This window comes from Ptychodera flava, chromosome 4 (genome assembly GCF_041260155.1).
Source record: "Ptychodera flava strain L36383 chromosome 4, AS_Pfla_20210202, whole genome shotgun sequence".
Taxonomy (NCBI): domain Eukaryota; kingdom Metazoa; phylum Hemichordata; class Enteropneusta; family Ptychoderidae; genus Ptychodera; species Ptychodera flava.
The window spans coordinates 33638611-33662274 of NC_091931.1; the positions used below are offsets into that span (position 1 = coordinate 33638611).

The 23664-nt window shown below is 37.4% G+C and overlaps 1 pseudogene; it reads left to right on the top strand.

Annotated features, from left to right (window-relative positions):
• The first annotated feature begins 695 nt into the window (after positions 1–695).
• On the top strand, positions 696–23217 carry LOC139130377 (zinc finger protein 91-like; annotated as a pseudogene).
• The last annotated feature ends 447 nt before the right edge of the window (positions 23218–23664 follow it).

The following is a 23664-nucleotide window of genomic DNA, read 5'->3' on the forward strand; positions in this document are numbered from 1 at the left end:
ACTCATCTTCTACTCCTGCTAACGAACCCGACTATGACAACATGTATTTTCGACCGTTTTTCGGTGAGTCGTCGATGGTTCCTGTTTGAATTTGAACTTTTGACCTCCAACGTATCAATGCGTTGTACGCGCGATCGAGCAAACCGTCGACGTCTCACGAGAAAATGGTCGAAAATACATGTTCTTATCTTCAAGGAAGTTAGCAGGCGTACAGAATGAGTCTCAGATAGTCAATGATAAAGATGATACAAGTTTATTTATTCAAAGGCTAATATAATTCATTATTTTGCGAGCTAAATCTACGACACCGGTCGGTCTCGTCGTAAACTGCCAACGAAGCCTATGCGTTGGCTCGCAGCGGGACTGTGGCGATGACCTCAATAACCCGAGCGCGTTCGATACACGCCACAAGTACCGCTGCGATATCACAGGTAGTTTGTTGGTTGAAAAACCCGAACTTCAATTAGGCAAAAGTAATTATAGAAATTCTTAGTTTTGCGTCCCCACCCGCTTACACACAGTGTAGGCCTATTTGAAAGCTTTTCTGAAGTAAAAATTTTGTTACAATTTTTTACTTGCTGCAATCAAGTTACATTGTGCTAATTTTCTTGCGTGTGTTTTTCAGCCGCCCAAACGCGCACCTTTTCCCGTTTTGAGTGGACGCAAAACAAAGAATCTAATTACTTTGGCCTTTTTTGTTTTCACTGCACCGCGTTGCATTTGTGACGCGAGGACGTAAGAACCCGCCAGTACCCGGATGACCGCGGTCGAGATTTATAAGCCGGGAACATACAGCACGGAAGTAGACGGACATCGTCCACGTTTGACACAGTAGAATTTACAGTGAGTTGATTCGGCAAGACTGAAGATGTGTGGACACAAACTTTGTGCCAACGAAATTTTGTTTTGAATTGTGAGTAACCTAGTTAGTCCTCAGAATTAGGCTCTTTTTTGCTGCGGATCCGTAGCCCTGCGACTCAACATGGCCTGGATGTAAAAAATAGATCCATGCCATGGACTCAGTGACTGTATGCAGTGTATGGTACTCCCACAGGCGTTCTGTTGTGTGGGTAGTTTGTGAGAGTGTAGCTTATGCTCTGTTCCGTGATGAGGCTACACTGACGGAACAGAACGTCAGAACGTAGCATAAACTACAATTTTAAACTACCCACACAATAGAACGCCAGTGGGTACTCCCCGGAGCTAGCTCTGCATGGCAGGGCTGTGTGTTACCGGCGTTATACGACCTGTGGTGGGAGGCCGGTAACACTCAGCCCTGCGCATGCCATGGCAGGGCTACGGACCCGCAGTAAAAGGGTTATTGAGGGCCCTCTAAGATGTATCCACTACTGTAATTATCAGTCGATTTCAGTTGAATCATTGAACCTGCATGTCAACCGTGTAAAGTGTATTTGTATTAGCTGGCATCTATTTCTAGCTCCATGCTTGCACAATAGCATTCCCGGTGTTGTTATGCGGCCTCCTGGTCCTATGGTGGCCATACACGTACACTGAATGTGAAACGCCGGGCCGGGAACGCCGCATTGTACACGCAGGGCTATAGTATAGGCTTATGATGAACAACGAAAGATGCTTTGCGAAATCGCGAAATAACGAAATGACAACATTTCCACAACCCCAAAATTTTTTCTTCAATAAAATCTAATATTTAAATAATGTCCGTGGCCGCAGCAGTTGGTTTACTAGGTTTAATGAACGGATTAGGTATGTAATGGAATATTTTGAAGTGACTTCAATCACGGTCGAACTACAAAGTGATACATGGCGAAATCATGGGCCGCCATGAAAATGTCAGTATGAACACGTACTCCCACAGTCACTACAGTACCTGTTTAGTCAGGGGAGTTGTGAAGCTTCACAAATCTCTCTCGAAATAAAGCCATAACATTTTGGGATTGAGGTTTTTAATCTTCAAACACTAGCTGTCGAAACGCAGCTATCTGTTGGCGGGTAGCGTGCATAGCTATGCGGTGGCAGGGTTGACCTTTGATCCGCAAAGCTCTGCATGCATGGCAGGGCACAGGCGACCCAATAAGTATTACTGAGTTTTTCACACTGTTTTCTCTATCATTTTCTCTTCTTTCTTCATGCTCTGAATGATCGGAATAAATAAAATAAATAGTTTATATAACCTAACCTAGCCTCCGTGACTATTTACTTTACACTTCATTACAAGGACGTATATCTCTCATACACACATGCTGTAATTAATTAGTCAACACAACTAATTATGCTAATCCGTGGACTTATCAGACGTCGGTCAACATCGGAAAGATAGGTTTTAGTATAAAATTCCTATCTTTCGCGATGTTGATCAACCCGTAAAATCCCTGATAAGTCCACGGATTAGCATAATTAGTTGTGTTGACTAATTAATTACAGCATGTGTGTATGAGAGATATACGTCCTTGTAATGGAGTGTAAAATAAATAAAGAGTCACAGAGGCTAGGTTAGGTTATATAAACCATTTATTTTATTTATTCCGATCATTCAGAGCATGAAGAAAGAAGAGAAAATGATAGAGAAAACAGTGTGAAAAACTCAGTAATACTTATTGGGTCGCCTGTGCCCTGCCATGCATGCAGAGCTTTGCGGATCAAAGGTCAACCCTGCCACCGCATAGCTACGCACGCTACCCGCCAACAGATAGCTGCGTTTCGACAGCTAGTGTTTGAAGATTAAAAACCTCAATCCCAAAATGTTATGGCTTTATTTCGAGAGATATTTGTGAAGCTTCACAACTCCCCTGACTAAACAGGTACTGTAGTGACTGTGGGAGTATGTGTTCATACTGACATTTTCATGGCGGCCCATGATTTCGCCATGTATCACTTTGTAGTTCGACCGTGATTGAAGTCACTTCAAAATATTTCATTACATACTAATCCGTTCATTAAACCCGGTAACCAACTGCTGCGGTCACGGACATTATTTAATACTAGATTTTATTGAAGAAAAAAAATTGGGGTTGTGGAAATGTTGTCATTGCGTTATTTCGCGATTTCGCAAAGCATCTATTTCGTTGTTCATCATAAGCCATAGTATATGCTTGAATATATCTGCAGTAGTAGTGTAACTCGAGTTTTGGCTGGGTATTTTGGTTTGATGGTAAACCAACCTAAATACCCGAGCAAAACCTCGACCTTCAATACTGCAGCTGGACTGTATGATGGTACAGCTGATTGCTGACATCGGCATCAGTTTCGTGGGTGGTTTGCGCGTTGAAAACAGCTGATTTGGAATCCAAATCTTGCATCGGTCTTCGTTTTCCAACACACCTTCCTTGTCTTGCCCACTTTTTTGTTTCTATGCGAGGAAGCCGTACGCGTCCGAATCCGCAGCCAATGTGAAGAACAAGCCTAACACTCTGTAAGAAATTGAAGTATGAAATCATTCTAACTTAACCCATCGACCATGCTTTACCATAACTTAACAAATATAGAAAAAGAAAGCTTTGGATTTCCTAATAGTAATGTATGTTGTTTGTCCCCATGGACCGTGAACGTGTGTTATCAGCAGTTGCAGCATTGTAAAGTCTGAATTATAACATTTTGCCAAGTACAATTTCTAAGTTCATGCACACTTGCTTTATTCATTTCATTGAGATGTCAACAAGTTTTGTAAACATACACAGTCACCAATAGGATAAAGTTACGTAATTTGTAATCAGTGTCAGATTGCTTTTTTTTTAAGTATAGTGCTGTTTCTAATTCTCTAACATCCAACACAGAACAGTGGACCCTGTATATCATCAGTATACCGGAACTTAGATAAATGGCACAATGCTGAGTCTAAATCCTAACTCAAAAACTGTAGCAACAGTGGTTCATAATGGCATGGATGTAAAAAATAGAATAGTAGTTGCAGGCCAAATTTTGATTCAAGCAAAGTAGGTAAAACTTTTGACAGACTCAAGAATGAACGAGACTCACAGAGGCAAAGCCAAGCCTCAGTGCATTGTAGTATCAAACAGCAGCTATGTTTGTTTTATGTACCAGGGAATTTGTAACTTTGTAGGTAGGAAGAGAAGGAGCCTGCACGAGAAATAAATGGATTAACCACCATTGTATAATGCCCAGATAATCCTGTTATCTCCTTTCTTATCCTCGCTTTAGCCGGTCCTGCAAGGCCGCCTAGTCACATAACTGTCAAATTTAATGAGTTCGAAATATTTTTTATCGTGGATTTGAATCGAATGCGTAGACTAAAAATACTGTGACAGCACATGCGCAGTTGATGCATTTGAACACTAGAGGTTATGTAACTCGTCGGAGGACCAGTTTCAGATCAGCCGGACGCATAAAAAATCGAGTACGGAAACATTTGTTCGTCTCTACAGCTTATTTACAAGTCACACTACTTATACTCTTTTCGGGGTTTCCGCAAATTTCCGCAAAAAAAGTCGACATTGTTTGAAAGAACGTAACCTTGGGTTGTTGATAGTCATATCAGGTTGACGTTGCGACGCGTTGCGTTTCTGTAATTGAAGTCAGAATTTCAGTCACTTTGCCGACCGGGTTCAGTGATTAGCATAATGTAGCATCGGGAGTCTGTGTTACGTCCATGCTGATAGTAAGTCGCTGTGGTCCCTATCTTATTTATCGTTTATTAAACATTGCAACTTTGTAGATACCACTACATCCATGTCGTATTGACGATAGGGTACACTCTTCTATTCAGTACATAATTTTCTCCTTGCCGTCGAACCATGGATTGCTAAAAGGTCAAACTAGCTGTGTCCGTAGTCGAACTTGCCACGCTTGCTAATTTGTTTCCAGTGTTTTGTGTCATTTCCTTCAAATTAAGAATACTTAAAAGTTCACAGTTAAGAAAAATCGTCGATCAGATCGCCCACTTCACTGATTCAGTCATCACTTGTCTGTTCGCGGAAGACGCTATACTTGTGTTAGCGCATGCGTACTTTCTATCCGACTATTCCCGAAGAACATCGAACCGTATCGGAACCGGCATAATCCATTTATGGGATTACCCGGGCAGATGCGTTATTGTTTGCTCAGCAAACAAGCGGCATGTTTCATCTCCCTCAAAGGAGACAATAGACGTGCAGGCTCCTTCTCTTCCTACCTCCAGGGAATTTGTAACTTTGTAGAAAGGAGGTTAAACTGTTTCATAGTCTTCTTACTTTTTTTGTTGGTGGCAGTTTTCTGTTTAGGAGGCACTGTCTAAAAATTCAATAGCCACTTAAATGTGGCCCAAGCAGATTGCATCATGGTGACCCAAAAATATTATGTTATAATAAGAACAGAACATTACTGTGTCATATGTCGCATTGCTTCACGCTGGCTGAAACACTGTATAATCCCTTTGTCTGATTGCCTTAAAGTACGATATACAGGTTCCAAAAGATGATTTAAGTTAGATTTATTCAAATTGTAACAAAATCAGCAGTATTGTATTTAGGGGCTATTTTCGTCAAAAAAATCATCTTATCACAATTTTTTATTTGATTTCTTTGCAATTTTGTATGGAGGTCCTCATGGTTGACGTGAGTCAGAGTTATTGTTATGAAAGCTGCAATTGTGTTTTCTTTGAGCAATATTTCAATTTTCATCAAGAAATTCTCAATGATTTCTTAACTCAGAATCAGCTTGTGCAATTGTTTCAAAATTGATACGCAAGTCCCCGAGATTGATTTTGGTCAGATGTACATGTTCATTTAAGGCTAAATCTTCATTACTGTATTTTGGGTCACTTAGTGCTGTTTTGGGGCCCATGTCTTGCTATGGTTGTTATGTCAAGCAGAGAATCTGATGCCATTACATACAATTATATTACCATGCACTGCCTGTCGCATTTTGATTGGTCGAGCTGAACCACGTGACTGACCACAAATACACAGTAATGGTCTGTTTATGTGCCCGTGAATATGAATAATAAGATTAACAACTCAAAGTATCGTAACTTTACAGCTCAAACGTAAATCGTAATCAATCACAAAATAAAATGGAGCACTTGTAGGTCAAGTTGAGATATTTTTTTCTGAAAACATCTCCGGATTTGCCAATATTTTACAGCGCGCGTGACAGTGCGTCGCGTAATGCTCAGTTTCTCGGGCCCACTTGTCGTTCACTCCTGAAATTTTCGGATATTTTTACGGTTTTCTTGGGTTCGCTGATAATATAATGGAAATAACAGACTCCGCGCTGACCATTAATGTTTATTTGTGGGCGCGGGCTCGAGGAAAGCCAAATTAACGGCTCGGCAAGCCTCGCCCGTTAATTTTTGGCTTTCCTCTGGCCCTTGCCCACAAATAAACGTTAATGGTCCGCGCGTCGTCCGTTATTTCTATAGTAACGAGTTAAGGCGATAGTTGTCTTCACACAGCATAACAAGGATTTTGCAGTACATCAGTGAATTAAAAATTATACCTTTGTTTTTAAACCTTGCTCAGTCAACTTTTAAGAGTGTTCTTGTGTTACAGAGTTCATTGACTTTGGACGTCAATTGTGTATAAAGGTTAAAGGCGGAGCTTCCCTTTAAAAGAGCACCAAGCTATGGCGGCGTTCATTGTGTAAGTGGACACCAAACAGGCAGCATGAGGACACACACTCCAGAAAATGCCACTTTTTATTTGCTCCGCTGTCAGCGACGCGGAGCTTATCAAATAGGTTGATTTTCCGTCGTCGTCCGTCGTCGTCCGTCGTCCGTCGTCCGTCGTCGTCGTCGTCGTCCGTCAACAATTGCCTTCTCCTCTGAAACTGCAAGTCCAATTGCTTTGAAATTTTATATGCAGTTCACTTGTGGTGACTACACTTAAGTTTGTTCAAGTCGTGGTGAAATTTGCATATTTGTATTTTTGGGGCAATTTTTGGTGTTTTTGGTAAAAAAATCTTCTTCTCTGAAACCGCTTGTCCGATTGCTTTGAAATTTGATATGCAGTTTACTTAGGGTGATTTCAGTCAGATTTGTTCAAATCGTGGTGAAATTTGCATATTTGTATTTTTAAGGCAATTTTTGTCATTTTTGGTAAAAAAATCTTTAAAAATCTTCTTCTTCAAAATTACCAGTCAGATAGCTTTGATATTTGGTACATATGTCCCTAGGATGATCTATTTCAGATTTGTTCAAATTGTGCAGAAATATGCAAATTTGCATTTTTAAGGCAATTTTTGCCACTTTTGGTCAAAAAATGTATTTCTCAAAAAGTACTGGTCTAATAGTTTTGAAATTTGGTATACAGGTTTCTATAGATGAACTGAGTAATATATATTGAATTTCTGATGAAATCTGAAATTTTGTATTTTTGGGGCTATTTTCGCCATTTTTGGTCAAAAAATGTGTATTTCCAAAACTATTTATCTGATAGCTTTGAAATTTGGTATACAGGTTCCTACAGATAAACTACATGATATTTATTGAAATTGTGATGAAATCTACAATTTTGTATTTTTGGGGCAATTTTTGCCATTTTTGGTCAAAAAATGTTTTCTCAAAAATTAGTGGTCTGATAGCTTTGAAATTTGGTATACAGGTTTCTACAGATGAGTTCAGTAATATATAATGAATTTCTGATGAAATCTGTAATTTTGAATTTTTGGGGCAATTTTTCCTTCCATTTTTGGTCAAAAAATGTGTTTCTCAAAAAAAGTACTGGTCTAACAGCTTTGAAATTTGGTATACAGGTTTCTATAGATGAAGTTATGAACTAAATTTGATCTCTTGAAATTATGATGAAATCTGCAATTTCATTTTTTGGGGCAATTGTTGCCATCTTTGGTCAGAAAATTTTATTCTCAAAAAACTACTCATCAGATAGCTTTGGTTGACATGTTCTTAGGGATGATCCGATGTGATATATTCAAAGTATGATGAAATCTTCAATTGTGTATTTTTGCAGCTATTTTAGCCACTTTTTTCTGGCCTCTGCATTGAGCTATCAAAGATTTCCACCTTCCTAATCAACATGTGTAAAAAATAGTTATTCTCTACATAAACACAGCGGAGCTATATCGGCCGCTAGGTCGCTTGTTATTTTTTCCGACCTCAAAAACACTGACAGACTGCCAAGCGGTCAGCACGAAGCTGCTGCCGATCGAACCCTGTGGTTATATTCAAATTCTAACATGACTCTAAGACGATTTTTTAGGAAATTCGAGTGTGGTGCTGGGGAATAAATGACCGTTGGCAATTTGAACCGACCGGCAATCAAACAGTTATATAAGCTCTGTTTGCAGGATTAGCAAAAGGTGACAAAAGATTGAGATCAGTTTGTGTAATTAATGTTATAGAAATCAAACATCGTACTGGCCATGTGTTGGACTGGGAGGAGAACTCCACTATTGGGAGAACCTGGGATTGAAAAGTGCGGCTTTAATTATCAGGTTCATGACTATACTTATGTGAGAAATCTAGTAAGTAGGCCTACATGCTGTTCTCGTGTTTATGGTGTTGGCCATTGATACATGTAGGTATCTTGGCACCAAATACATTATCATCTACAGTGCATTTCATTTGTATGTAAATAAGTATTGTAGGCATTGAATTGTATATACAAGATGTCTTTACAAACTCCTGCTCAGACAAATGGACAACATCTTGAGAGAAGGAACTACCTGGCAATATGTAGCATTCATTTGTAAGAAATAAACGGTGTTATCTTTGATGACTTGGAGTCTCTACGCTATTTCTGTATCTTGATATCCTCTCACATGGCGATTCCCCGAGGAAGATAATTGTCAATGGTAATACTTGAGATATAAATGCGTGTTCATTTTGCCTCTATGATTTTGTATTTGAAATATACTGAGTCTCAAAATTGACAGAACTTCCTCAAAAATTCATTTTTAGCTGCTATAGACTATAGCTGTGGGAATGAGTATCTGTCTGGCATCCTTCATCAGTCTGTATGTATGTATGTCTGTTTGTGAGGATGTCCATCCACTCAAATATTTTGAGAACCGCAGTACTTACAGAAGTGATATTTATTGTTAAGATGCAAAATATCATTAAAACGAACTTATTTTTTTGTTTTTTGATATTGTTGAATTATATAAATTAACTAAAAAAAAGCCATTTTTGGTAAAAAATCTTCTTAAGAACCACAGGATAGACCGCTTTGATATTTGGTAAACAAGGTCCCTAGGAATTACCTAATTTGGATTTTTTAAAATTGAGATGAATTGTGCAAATTTATATTTTAAGGCAATTATTGTCATTTTTGGTCAAAAATATCTTTAAAAATATTCTTCACAACTGTTTGTCAGACGGACAGTTTAGATATTTGGGATATAGATCCCCAGGGATTACATTTCAGATCTCTTCAAATTGTATAGAAATATGCAGATTTGTATTTTTAAGGCAATGTGTTTGTCAGTTTTGGTCAAAAATTTCTTTCACAAAAGCCGCAAGTCTTAGAGCTTTGATATTTGATTTACACCTTCATAGGGATGATCAAAAAGTGATATATTCAAATTATGATGAAATCTACAATTTGGGGGCAATTTTTGGTCAATAAATTTGTTTCTCAACAACTACTTGTCTGATAGCTTTTTGATATTGATTATACAGTTTCCATAGAGTTTATCTTAATGTGATATATTGAAATAGCGATGGAATCTTCAATTTTGCATTTTTGTAGCTATTGTTGCCAATTTTTGTCAAGCCAAATTTAATTAGCAAAGATTTCCACCTTCTTCATCAACACATGTGTCACAAATAGTTCTTCTGTTCACAGCAGAGCTCTGTTGGCTGCTAGTTGATTGCTTCTTCAAAATCCCGCTGGTCGGCTTTGCTTTTTGGTATACAGGTCCCTTAGGTTGTGAGATAATTTCATATAGTAAGGAATTTGGAAATACTTAATTTTGTGATTTGAGGGCAATTATTTTTGCCTGTGTGTTTTAGGGGTCTTTAAGTATGAACCATACTGAAACAATTCTTCTGCAGTAAGAATATTTCCAAAGGACCTCTGCACTTGCTATGTCTGGTATTATGGTATGTAGGTCTTCTATACCATCCACGTCTATAGTAGCCTCAGGGACATGGGCCATATGTTTGAATAGTTGGGAATGCAAATTCTGTCACACTTAAAATTTATTGCAACCGTGACAGCTAAACCTATTGAAATCTACCTTATAGGGTTTACCCAAGAAGTATTGCATCAGGGACATATCTGAAGCTCCATAGTTCTTCGCCAGCTTGTCCACCATCTTTTATGGATACATGTGCAGTTTTGGAAGTACAAGTTGATATTGAGTAGACTGCTGGTGTAGATTTGGTAAGTAATACAATGTAATCATTTTTAAGTTGCACATGAATGAAGTGCCTTTGTCTTTATTTTATTTCATGTATACCCTTACCGAAATTTTAGGCCTCCCGCAAACTGTTACTGCAAATTTGCCGCAAGCTTTGCAGTAAATTTGCAGCAAACTATTTGCCGCAATATGCGGGTGGTTCATTTTTCAGATGCAAATTAGGTTTCTTGTGAACTTGCTGCAAATATGCAGCAAACTCCCTGCCGCAACGTTGCTGCAAACTCTTTGCAGCAAATTTGCGGCACAATCCTTGCAGCAAACTTGCGGCAAATTAATTTGAATGTTACTGAAAATTTGCCGCAAACTCCATACAGCAAATTATTTTATTTGCGCTGACCATTGTTTCTCGTGAAACTGGTATTTCAGAGTTTAGTTGGATAAAACACATCTTGTGCTGTCCACAGTCGGCCAATATATAAATATTATTTATCCAACTTAACTCTGAAATACCAGTTTCACGAGAAACAATGGTCAGCGCAAATAAAGTTATTATAAACAAAAAGATGACAGAGAAAAAAAGGTTAAATTCAATTGTGGTACAATTTATTTTATATGCCATGTTCATTTCATGCCACATAAGTGTCATGATCATGTCAAGATTTTCTTTTGACTTGAGAAGTTTCATGTAACATTTACATTATTGTCAAAGGCTGCGATTTGACTTTCTGTTCTCTGAATTTCTTGTCCCTTTAGTGTACCAGCAATGGATTCTGAAAAATACAAATCGTTCAGGGAAGAGTGTAAGTCTTTACCGTTTGACCAAACATTGTAAATTTCATGAAAGAAATCGATAATTATTTGAAAATGAGACAAAATGAAGTTGAAAAATTGAAGCAGAAAATGCATAAATATTCATGATCGAAATTAAATTAATCATGATTAAAATGTCCGACAGCGGACAACTCGCCGTATGTTGTTTACATACACGACGGCGACAATCTGCAAAAATCTCAGCACTTACTGTTAGTAAGTAACTGTTGTGAATTCAGTATGAATCAGTACTCAACGAAAATTTATCTTTAGGTAAAGATTGCATACAACGATTACAGAACATAATTATAGCGATCGATGTACAGACGAACGGTACATTGACTTACATTTCTGAACGGCTCGCAGACGCTGGACGATTCCCGGTCCGGTTGCAGGTCTCACCGTGCTGTGTGTGTGTGTAAATACCGTACTCAGAAAATATAGTCGGCATCTTTACTGCCGCTCGCGTTCACAAATTTAGAACTCCGCCTGTCCCTGGTACTGTATACACGTTTTTGCAACTATGTGATATCATTTGGCTGGCGATTCCATAGAAAGATCACGAAATTGTCCACTAGAAAACTCCCTGCTCACAAGTACGCAGCCGATGGTACTAAAATCTAACTTCGCGCCGATCAAGCCTCATGACGATTACGGAAGTGCGATCTATAAATCATTACGCGATTGATAATGTAGTCCCGTTTTTAAATGCTGGAATTGACTCTACATCTGCACCAATCCGTTATATTTCATACTTAATATAGCATTTAATTTATTAGTTTAATGAAAATGGTTATTTTTATCATAGAAAGACTAAAAAGAGAGTAAAAATTCTTTCAGCACGAAGAATCAATATCAATGCGCGAACTGACCTTGATGAACCGTGACCGGAGAGTGTAACATGTCGGCTGCTCGCAGCTGATACACAGGACGTGTTTGACGTTGGTGAAGCGGCGCTTTGAATTTTCGTACAGCGACTCGGGATGGAGTGTAATCCTAAATCTCAATTTGTGCTCGGCAATACAACTCTAACGCTGAAAACATGGACAAAAGCCTTTTACCTCGACCCATGTTATCAGAAGGCGACATTTTGTCAGCGGCATCGATGGGACAGACTGTATTAAAGCTGCAGTGCATTGTACGTACCGTATACATGTACTATAATATTGATGGGATGAATAGCTTGGAGCACAGCCACTACTCTGCTTGGAGGTAGTAGCGGAAACATTACTGTACAGATTTGCAGTAACAAAAGTCTACGACGTGTACTTACAGACCATCATCAAACGCACATTTCGTTCGAAACTGTTTGCATTTTGGTATCATTCGCAGAAAATACAGGGTGTAACTTGCAAGACAGACAAGTCCCTGTTTCAAAAATTTGTTTCCCTAAAAATTCAGTTTTCGATCCAACCATAATTTACCCAACCAGATTGTCAAAGGGCACTTTTATTACATCATGTCACTACAGTATATACTATAGATGCACTCTATATCCATGCAATGCTTTCACCAGCATAACTGAAGCTGTTCATTATCTAGCATTACCAGTTATTATAATTTAAAAAGTGGATTGTCTGTTATGAAATAAAGGAACATAAAATATAAATGAAAGATCAATTTTATGTTGCTTACACATGACTGGTCACGAAGTGAAACAGTACTCAGTGTGTAGTGTGTACTCCCTGGTAATGAAATAGTGGGAAATATGTCAATCATGTGTTGCTGCATATTTGCAGCAATAATCTGGTTTGCCGCAAATTTGCAGCAACTTAGTCGTTTACCGCAAATTTGCTGCAAACAGACTTAAGGGTTTGCAGGAGGGTCACATCTACCTGCAAACTTCTGCAACTCCTTCCTGCAAGCTATATGCTTGCTGCATATTTGCAGCAAACTTACGTCAAATTTGCAGTAGAAATGATTTTCGGTAAGGCTAGATGCATAGAGCTTTGCCTGATACCACATGACTGCAACGTGACTGTTCAAGTGATTGGGTAAGGACACATGGAACAGAGTTAAGGCCACAGTTCAAATAAGCTGTTAGCTTCTTTCATGTTTGAATTTTGTTTGGCAGAAATTTTTATGGTTGCTTGTTTATGTTAAAAGTAATTTGTTAGATAATACAGTTTTCCCCATGGATGAAAAAAATAAGCTGGTGGCTAATTTGTATATATGGTTTTTGTAAAACTTGCATACATTTACATGAAACCTATCAACTCTAAGATCTCAAAGATAACCATTAATTACACAAAAAAAGGATTGTGACTGATTTTGTTTCTGAAGTGACAGAAATGGATAATGGATTTGTGGGGATGTACAACATCGAAGGGAAGCCGTAGACAACTGCTATATGCCCACTGCCGGGTACTGTGTCACAGGGCTTATAGTGTGAGATTGAAATAATCAAACAAGAACAATTGAGTTCATACAAAATCTAAAAAAATAGCAGAACAAAGAATAGAAAATAACTGAGTTAGCAAAAACAATGCCCGGGTGGACAATACTGCGTGATATCAGAACCAACGATCGTGATCGTAGCAGATTGGGAAAACCCTCATGCCAACAGTACAAAAAAAATGTGCGCCACTTTTAATCTTGAGCTTAGTACTATTATGTTTTCCATGACTTTCAGCTGAAAGATTTCATAACAGTTGATGTGTCATTGACTAGTTTGCATTGACATTGGGGAGGCAGCACTACTGTCTTGCTGGTTGGGTAATTTGCCTGCTATTTAGGTCAACTTGCTTGCTGTTGTAAGAATGCTTTTCATCATAGTTATGAAGCAATGTAAATGTCTACACAGTGTTTATATCGCTGTTTCAAATCAAACTGATTATACAGTTCCTTGATACAGAAGTAACATTTTGGTGACATCTCTGCTTGAATAATACCTTGAAATAAAAGTAAACATGAAACAAATACATCATGTATGCTGCCATTCAACAGCATGGTGTGATCCGTGAACTGGCATGTGCATTGGCTGCATGTAAAAGTAACTCATCCTCGTCTTGTGAAAACAACAACGTAATAGTGAAAATTATAATAGTCACCAGTAAAAACTCTTCACAGATGAAAGGATAATTGCTGGAAACAACTGAAATTGCTTGTTTGTATGATGACAATCTACAGTTTGAATGTAAATGAAAATAAATGGCAGACGTGACTGTGGAGTGGGACTATTCTATTTATGTAATGGGGCACAGAGTTACACAGTATTGAAAAAGTATTGAAAGAACATGTCATTTTACATTATATGATGCTGTCAAAGGAACTTCGATGCCCCATTAAACATCTTAGTTTCTTTGATCTGAAAAGTAATTTTACCAACCCATTATACTCTAAAATCCGGTGAGGGGCTTAGACTTGGACAAGTATGGTAGTACTATGGCAAAACACTCTCCAAGAAGTCAAAAAATCTACAGCAATACAAACGAAAATCATAGAACCAAGTGAACAAATGCTATAAATTTCAAGTCCCCACTCAGGTGACTGTTTTGAATGTCTGAGTTGACAGTGATTGAACCATTTAGCCATTTTGCTGTTTGGTGAACGGTAGCACAAACACTAATTTGAATATTTACAAACAGCGTTATTTCATTAGGCCAAATATTAAGGCTGAATACACAGAATTTCAACAGGTCGAAACCATTCATAAATGTCCCGTGTTTATGTCAAAAGCAAGTATGATAACAAGAATTATTATACATCTACCATCGACAACAATAGAATTTTGCGTGTGCTAAAAAAAAGCCGTCCGGAATGCCCGTTCCATAACACGTACGGTTTCAAGGCACCCCATCCCCTGCGGCTGTATCTGCACGTTCACTGTTGAACGGTTTCAAAAGACTCATCGGATGAGTGCCAGAACATGTCTTGCGCACTCTGTACGTACGTGTGTAGTGCGCACACACAATCACACACTATCCAGAACTTGCAGAAGCGCGCGTCCGAGATAGCGTTCAACACTTGCGCTATAAATCGTATGAAAAATTGTTGATATTGTATGAAAACAGCAACTACTCTGACAATTTGATGCCCCAGTCACCAATGTAAGATGTATATAATAAGGTTATTACAAAAATACCGCAAAGGATGCATGAGGACATTGGTGCAGCGCATCGCCCTCGGCTTCGCGTCGGGCGATACGCTGCGCCAATGTCCTCGTGCATCCTTTGCGGTATTTTCGTAATAACCTCATAGTATCAAACATATGTAAGCACAAACAAATTAATATTAACAGGTGTTTTTTAGCTCCCATAGCCATATGTATATATGGCAATGGAAGCTATTCTTATAGGCTAGGGAAATGTCTGTATGTATGTATGTCTGTATGTCTGTGTGTCTGTATGTCTGTATGTCTGTATGTCTGTCCGTCAACATCAAAAACTCCAAAACCGCTGTACATTTCATCTTGATATTTGGTGTGTACATGGATGATGGGCTGTAGATGAGATTTTGTTCAAATGAAGTTGTCATTGCCAAAAATATGCAAATTAAGTGAAAAAATGTAAAAACAGTCAAAATTGAAAAAACTCAATAACCACTGAGCAGATTACATGAAAAATTAGCATGTAAGTACTTTGGGCTGACATGAAATGATTGTGCACATCTTGGGTCAGTATCTTGGACTTGCTATTTTTCATGAATTTTTTTGTAATTTTCTCCCATTTTTGGTCAAAAAATCTTCTTCCTGAAAACACAAGTCCGATTGATTTGAAACTTGGTATGGAAGTGCATAGCAGTGACCTTTCCCAAATTTGGACAAATCGTGGTGAAATTTGCATATTTTTAGTTTACACGTCCATAGACTCCCATGTATAAGGCAGATCTCCATAGACTCCCATGTATAAGGCCAAAAAAAATAAAAATTTAGTTTCTCATCGTATTCATATTGCAAAAAGGATGCAGTGACACAATTTTTAGTCCCCACGGATGAAGTCCAGTGGGCTTATAGATTGGGTCATGTCCGTCTGTTCGTCCATCCGTGAGTCCATCCGTTCACGCAGATATCTCGGATATTTTGACAAAATGTCATGTGACCTTGATGACCTTTGATCTCAAATATACATATTTGTCCATAACTCAGTAACCACAAGTGCTACCACCCTTCATATATGGTATGATGGGACACCCTATGACGCCACATATTGTACCTCATTAATTATGCACATATCTAATTTTGAGCGAGCCAATAGAGCTAGAGGTCTGATTTTGGTATATAGGGATAACTTAGCAAAACAATTTTTTTGACAAAATGTCACGTGACCTCGGTGACCTTTGACCTCAAATATACATATTTGTCCATAACTCAGTAACCACAAGTGCTACAGCCTTCATGTATGGTATGATGGGACATCTTATGATGCCACATATTGTACCTCATTAATTATGCGCATATCTAATTTTGAGCGAGCCAATAGCGCTAGAGGTCTGATTTTTGGTATATAGGGATAACTTAGCAATACAATTTTTTTGACAAAATGTCACGTGACCTCGGTGGCCTTTGACCTCAAATATACATATTTGTCCGTAACTCAGTAACCACAAGTGCTACACCCTTCATGTATGGTATGATGGGACACCTTATGACGCCACATATTGTACTTCATTTATTATGCGCATATCTAATTTTGAGCGAGCCAATAGAGCTAGAGGTCTGATTTTTGGTATATAGGGATAACTTAGCAATACAATTTTTTTGACAAAATGTCATGTGACCTCGGTGACCTTTGACCTCAAATATACATATCTGTCTGTAACTCAGTAACCACAAGTGCTACACCCTTCATGTATGGTATGATGGGACACCTTATGACGCCACATATTGTACCTCATTAATTATGTGCATATCTAATTTTGAGCGAGCCAATAGAGCTAGAGGTCTGATTTTTGGTATATAGGGATAACTTAGCAATACAATTTTTTTTGACAAAATGTCACGTGACCTCGGTGACCTTTGACCTCAAATATACATATTTTTCCATAACTCAGTAACCACAAGTGCTACACCCTTCATATTTGGTATGATTGGACACCTTATGACACCACATACTGTACCTCAATAATTATGCACATATCTCATTCTGAGCAAGCCAATTGAGCTGGATGTCTGATTTTTGGTATACAGGGATAACTATAGGAGAGAAATTTTTTGACCAAATATCATGTGACCTCGATGACCTTTTACCTAAAATATATGTTTATGTCAATAAATAAGTAACCACAAGTGCTATGTCCTTTGTATTTAGTAGGATGGAAGACCTTATGACAACACACGCTTTACCTCATTAATTATGTACACATCTAATTCTGGGCAAGCGAATAGAGCTAGAGATCTGATTTTTTGGCATATAATTAGCTATATCATTTTTTTTTTCAAATTTCATGTGACCTCGATGACCTTTGACCTTGCTTATACATATATATGCATATTTCAGTAATCACAAGTTCTATACCCTCCAATTTTGATAGGATATTAGACCTTAAGATGTCACATCTTGTACCTCATTTATAATGCGCATATGTATTTCTTGGCTGGCCAATACTGCTAGAGGTCTGATCTTTTTTCCCGGTTTAGAACCATAACTTAGACATGCCTCATGTGTTTCAAATTGGGAACAACGACATAGACCTATGTGCCCATAGATTTCAACATATACACTCCAGTGATACTTCTTAATGACCACATTTTCCTGCCCCATCAAGACTAATACTCCTATTACAAGTGGGGACTATGTCATTGTAAATGACTTGTTGAGTTAATGGTTGTATCACAGTATTCGATATATCTAATTCTGTATATTTTCCATTTTATATTCTGAATAAATACATTAAACATATTTCACTGTCTCCAGTACATTACATTTAAGTATTTTTCACTTCATGCACTTTATCCCTTTCACACATGTTCAAATATCTGACCAGAGAACAAACACTAAATTTTGATTATTTTTTTTATTTTAAACCATGATTTAAAGATTCTTTTTTGCACAGAGTCCATTTACGTTGATGTACCGGTAAATAGGTACAAAATACTTTGTAACTAAACTGCTTTTCTTTGTAGACACAAACCATTTTGTTTACTAATTCAAAACTGTTACCGGTATATGCAAGTTGTGTAACTTCTTTAGGAGTTATGACATTTTTATTTATCTCTAGTCCATTGAATGGGATACAAGATGTTTTCATATTTTATTGTACATTACTGTTTTTTCTATCTTCAGACGTGTCCGTCATCACTAACACCCTGATTCAAGATGGCTATGTAAGACTTCAGTGATCATTGTATAGAAACAACCCTTGTGATGATATTGAGCATGACCAATCGGGAAAAGAACTATTTCCAAAGGCAAGACATTTATGCAGAGAATTTTGGAAAACTTTTCAGGATTAGATCTGAGGAATTACATCAGAGTCCACAGAACACTGATTGAAAGCAAAGAATGTTCTGGAACAATAATAAGTCATGGCGGTATTGAAAATCACATCAAACTTCACAAAGGTGTAAGATCCTCTTGATGCATAGATTGTGGCAAAACTTTTGTAAGCAAAGCAATTTGGTGAGCCACATTAGATTCCATATGGATTAAAAACTTTTGGATGCAAAGAGTTGTAAAACATTCAGATGTCAGAGCACAGTGGATACACAATGCATACCAATGAAATGACATATGAATGCAAAGAATGTGGCAAAACATTTGTACAGCAACAGCATCTGAATAGCCACCTTCTAATCCACACAGGTGAAAAACCCTTTGAATGCAAAGTATGTGGTAAAACATTTGCAACTAAAAGCTATTTGAAGTGTCACTCTCTACTCCACACAGGTGAAAGGCCATTTGAATGCCAAGAGTGTGGTAAAACATTTATACAGAAAAGCAATTGGAAGTCACACGTTCTTCGAAACCACACAGCTGAAAAACCATTTCACTGCAAAGAATGTGGTAAAAATTTTGCTCAAAAATCGGCACTAAATTATCACACAAAAATCCACACAGAAGAAAAACGATTTGAATGCAAAGAATGTGGTAAAAAGTTCATTGATCAAAGCAAACTGAATAGTCACAAAAGAATTCATACTGGTGAAAGGCCATTTGAATGCCAAGAGTGTGGTAAAACATTTGGGACAAAAACCATTTGAATGCCCATATTCTTATCCACACAGGTGAAAAATCATTTGAATGCAAAGAATGTGATAAAAAGTTCAATTCTCTAGCTGGACTGAACAGTCACAAAAGATTCCATACTGGTGAAAAGCCATTTGTATGCAAAGAATGTGGTAAAACATTTGCATGGAAAAGCAATTTGAACAGGCACTCTCTTATCCACAAAAATGAAAAAATATTTGAATGCAAAGAATGTGGTAAAAAGTTCATTGATCAAAGCAGACTGAATACACACAAAATAGTCCATACCGGAGAAAGGCCATTTGAATGCCAAGAATGTGGTAAAACACTCAGAACTCTAAACGGACTAAATTATCACAAAAGAATTCATACTGGTGAAAGGCCATTTGAATGCAAAGAATGTGGTGAAACATTTGTACAGAAAAGGGATTTGAGTTTCCACTTTCTAGTCCACACAGGGGAAACTTTTGAATGCAAAGAATGTGGTAAGACATTCAGAGATCAAGGCATACTGAAAAAACACAAAAGAATTCATACTGGTGAAAGGCCATTTGAATGCAAAGAATGTGGTAAAACGTTTGGACGGAAACATGATTTGGATAAACACATTTTAATCCACACAGGTGAAAAACCGTTTCACTGCAAACAATGTGGTAAAATGTTTAGGGTCAAATCAGCATTAAAGACACACATAACCATCCACACAGGTGAAAAACCATTCAAATGCGAACAATGTGGCAAAATGTTTCGAAATCAAGATGCACTGAAGAAGCACACAATAATTCATACTGGTGAAAGGCCATTTGAATGCAAAGAATGTGGTAAAACATTTGCACGGAAAAGCTATTTAAAAGGCCACTTTCTAACGCACACAGGTGAAAAACCCTTTGAATGCAAAGAATGTGGTAAAAGATTTGGACAGAAATGCCATTTGAACGTGCACTCTGATACCCACACAGGTGAAAAATCATTTCCCTGCAAACAATGTGGTAAAATGTTCAAAGAAAAATCATCTCTACATATGCACAAAAGAATTCATACTGGTGAAAGGCCATATGAATGCGAAGAATGTGGTAAAACATTTATACAGAAAGTCCATTTGAATGTGCACTCTCGTATCCACACAGGTGAAAAACCATTTCACTGCAAACAATGTGGTAAAATGTTCAAACAAAAATCAGAACTAGATAAACACACAAGATTACACACTGGTGAAAGGCCATTTGAATGCAAAGAATGTCATAGAAAATTTGTATTGAAACACCATTTAGATTTCCACCTTCTAGTTCACACAGGTGAAAAACCTTTTCAATGCAAAGAATGTGGTAAAAAATTTAGACATCAACAAACACTGACTATGCACAAAAGACTTCATACTGGCGAAAGGCCATACGAATGCAAAGTATGTGGTAAAACATTTAGACATCCACATACACTGCGTTATCACAAAAGAACTCATACTGGTGAAAGGCCATACGAATGCAAAGAATGTGGTAAAACCTTTGTACAGAAAAGCCGTTTGGATAGCCACTTTCTAATCCACACAGGAGAAAAACCATTTGAATGCAAAGAATGTGGTGACAAGTTCAGAGATCAAAGCACACTAGTATACCACAGAAGACTTCATACTGGTGAAAGGCCATATGAATGCAAAGAATGTGGTAAAAAATTTATACGGAATATCTATTTGAAAAGGCACTTGCTATTCCACACAGCTGAAAAACCATTTGAATGCAAAGAATGCGATAAAAAGTTCAGAGATCCAGCCACGCTGAATAGGCACAAAAGAATTCATACTGGTGAAAGGCCTTTTGAATGCAAAGAATGTGGTAAAACATTTGTATGGAAAAGCCATTTGAATGACCATGTTGTCATCCACACAGCTGAAAAACCTGCAAAAAGTATGGAAAATGTTTAGGCAAAAATCTACACTAAATACTCACACAAGAACCCACACTGGTGAGAGGCCATTTGAATGCAAAGTATGTTGTAAAACATTGCCACTGAAAAGCCATTTGCACGGCCTCTTTGTTCTCCACACAGATGAAATCCGTTTCACTGCAAAGAAAGTGGTTAAATGTGTAGGTAAAAATCAGCAAATTGGACATGTGAAAGGCAGTTTGAAGTCAAAGAATGTGACCAAGTTTTTGTACAGAAAAGCCTTTGTAATAGCCAAGAATTATGAAACTTGTAGCTATCACACCAAGCTGGAGTGTAACAAAAGTATCCATACAGGTGAGAAACCACGTGTGCAAAGAAAGTGGTTAAACATTACAAAATTAAACGCAGTTGAACAGGTATCTCCGTAGGTGGAAAACTATTTTGACGCACAGTACAACGTTTAGTCATCAAGTTATACTGGGGGAATCACAAAAGAATCCATTTGGGTTTTAAGACCATTGAATGGAACATTAAGATTTTGTTTCTAATCCATATTTGTCAATCAGAGCAAGTGATGACAATTGGTTCCTGTCAAATACTGCTTTAATGCAAAGGAGGTTTTTTTAGACATATAGTCATTATCTTCTTTGTCTTAAAGTTGAACACGTGTCAGGGACCGATATTCGGACTCTCAAATTTCTACAATTATTTTCTGATCTACCACTTGTAGGTGCTCATTATAAAGCTCTTGGAAAAAGAAAGTTTCACTGTCTTAGTTTTTCAAAAATCAAAAAGTTGATTTTACCCGGTAAAATTAACACAGGGATGGCGGCCTGTTTGAATTTCAAATATTGGTAAATCTTTGGTTATTTGTTTTGCAAGTTCCAAAATTTTCCCGGTGACCCCTGATTGTTATTCATGATTTTGAAAGAGAATGGTTGAAAGATTACTTGAGGAAAGTTTGAAGAAAAGTTTAAGTCTTTCACTTTCGAGGTGCATACCTCCTTAAGATTTACCTTTAGAATCAGTATCAGATTTAGGTAAAATTTATAACACACATTAATCAATATGGCTGAAAGACCATTTCAATGCCAGGAAGATGCCAAAATCTTTACCAAGTCAAGTGTTGTGACATGGTTCTGAGAAAGGTGTAGCTGTGAAAAACAGTTAACTTGAATGAGATGAGCATGGAACTTACAGTTCCAAACTCTTTGTTAAAGTAGAAAAGGCCAATCAAAATCAGCATAATACCATTGTCTGTAGAGTCGTATTTGTTACAGGTTGAAGACTAAAAATCTATTGTTTATTGGTTGGTCTCCTGTCTATTCCACTCCTCCCTTACTGTGAGGATTCAAAATATAGTTTTTTAGCTACTTTCAGTTCTAGACATTACAAACTTTCTTTTAATTTTTAATAGAGATTCATGGGGGTCTCTCTGTCCAGTGGTCTGGACCATCCTATGCTTAGGCCGTCCGTTTAATGATGTGCTCCATTCAAGAAGGTTTTCACAACCAGCCTGGTGAAACCACCTTCACGTTCAGCTTTCCAAAGGTCTGCAAACACAAGTTTGCATCCCAAAGCTTTGCCCCAGAAGCAGACTGGCAGAGACCCCTAGCCCAATCTTTCAGTTGTTTTGTTTACATAGTTATTGATGTAATAATTTTACGTAGTGTTCTAGTTTTTTAGCCTTTACCAAGTTTATTTGACATTGTGCTTATTGGTGTTTGGGTTATCTTTGATAGTTTAAATTCTTGTTCTTTGTTCATTTTCTTTGCTGCTTTTTCTGTATGACATGAAATATTCTCTTGACTCCACATCCCGCGCAGTTAAGGGTACTTACAAATCTTCAGTCATGACCTTTTATAAAAGGATATTTGCAGAGCAAAACAATTGTATTCCTTTCCAATATACAGAATGTTATTGTACGATAGAAATGATTTTACATAGAACTAGTAATTGTGACAAAAGACAAAACATCAAAATTTTAGAAATATCAGTAGTTTTTGTATAAAGTTTGTAGTTATTTTTGCCCATTCACCTTTTTATAATTTTTTTGTTGTAATCTTGGATATGACTAGGCAGAGTTCAAATTATGAATTTTTTTTCTTTCAGTAAAACTTTTTCATGTACTACAGGTAGTGAAATTTGAATAAAATACAGTGGATAAAGAAAAAATATCGTATTGTAAGTATTACAAATGCCATGATTCAACAAAAAGTTTGCCAGACATTTCTGTATGCTTTTTAGCTCACATGTTCACATACGTGTGCTACTATTGCAGTGAAGTGTGTGTGTGTGGCTGTCTGTCTGTTGACACGATGTCTCAAGAAAAGCTTATCAGATCAGGATCTAATCTGTTACATAGATTCAGTTTGCATGTGGCATGTACTATTTAGTTTTTGGAGGTGTGACATGCCTATTATATTATATTATTATATTATTATATTTCATGCTTAATTAAGGAAAAAGGATCTTAATTGACAACAACTACACAATTTTGATGAGAATCACTTCAAATGTTTATCACACAAGAATATATCATTGGTGAAAGATACTAAGGGGTGACAGGTAAGTTAATTGCTAATTTGCATATTTGATGTATTTTCCTAACTGG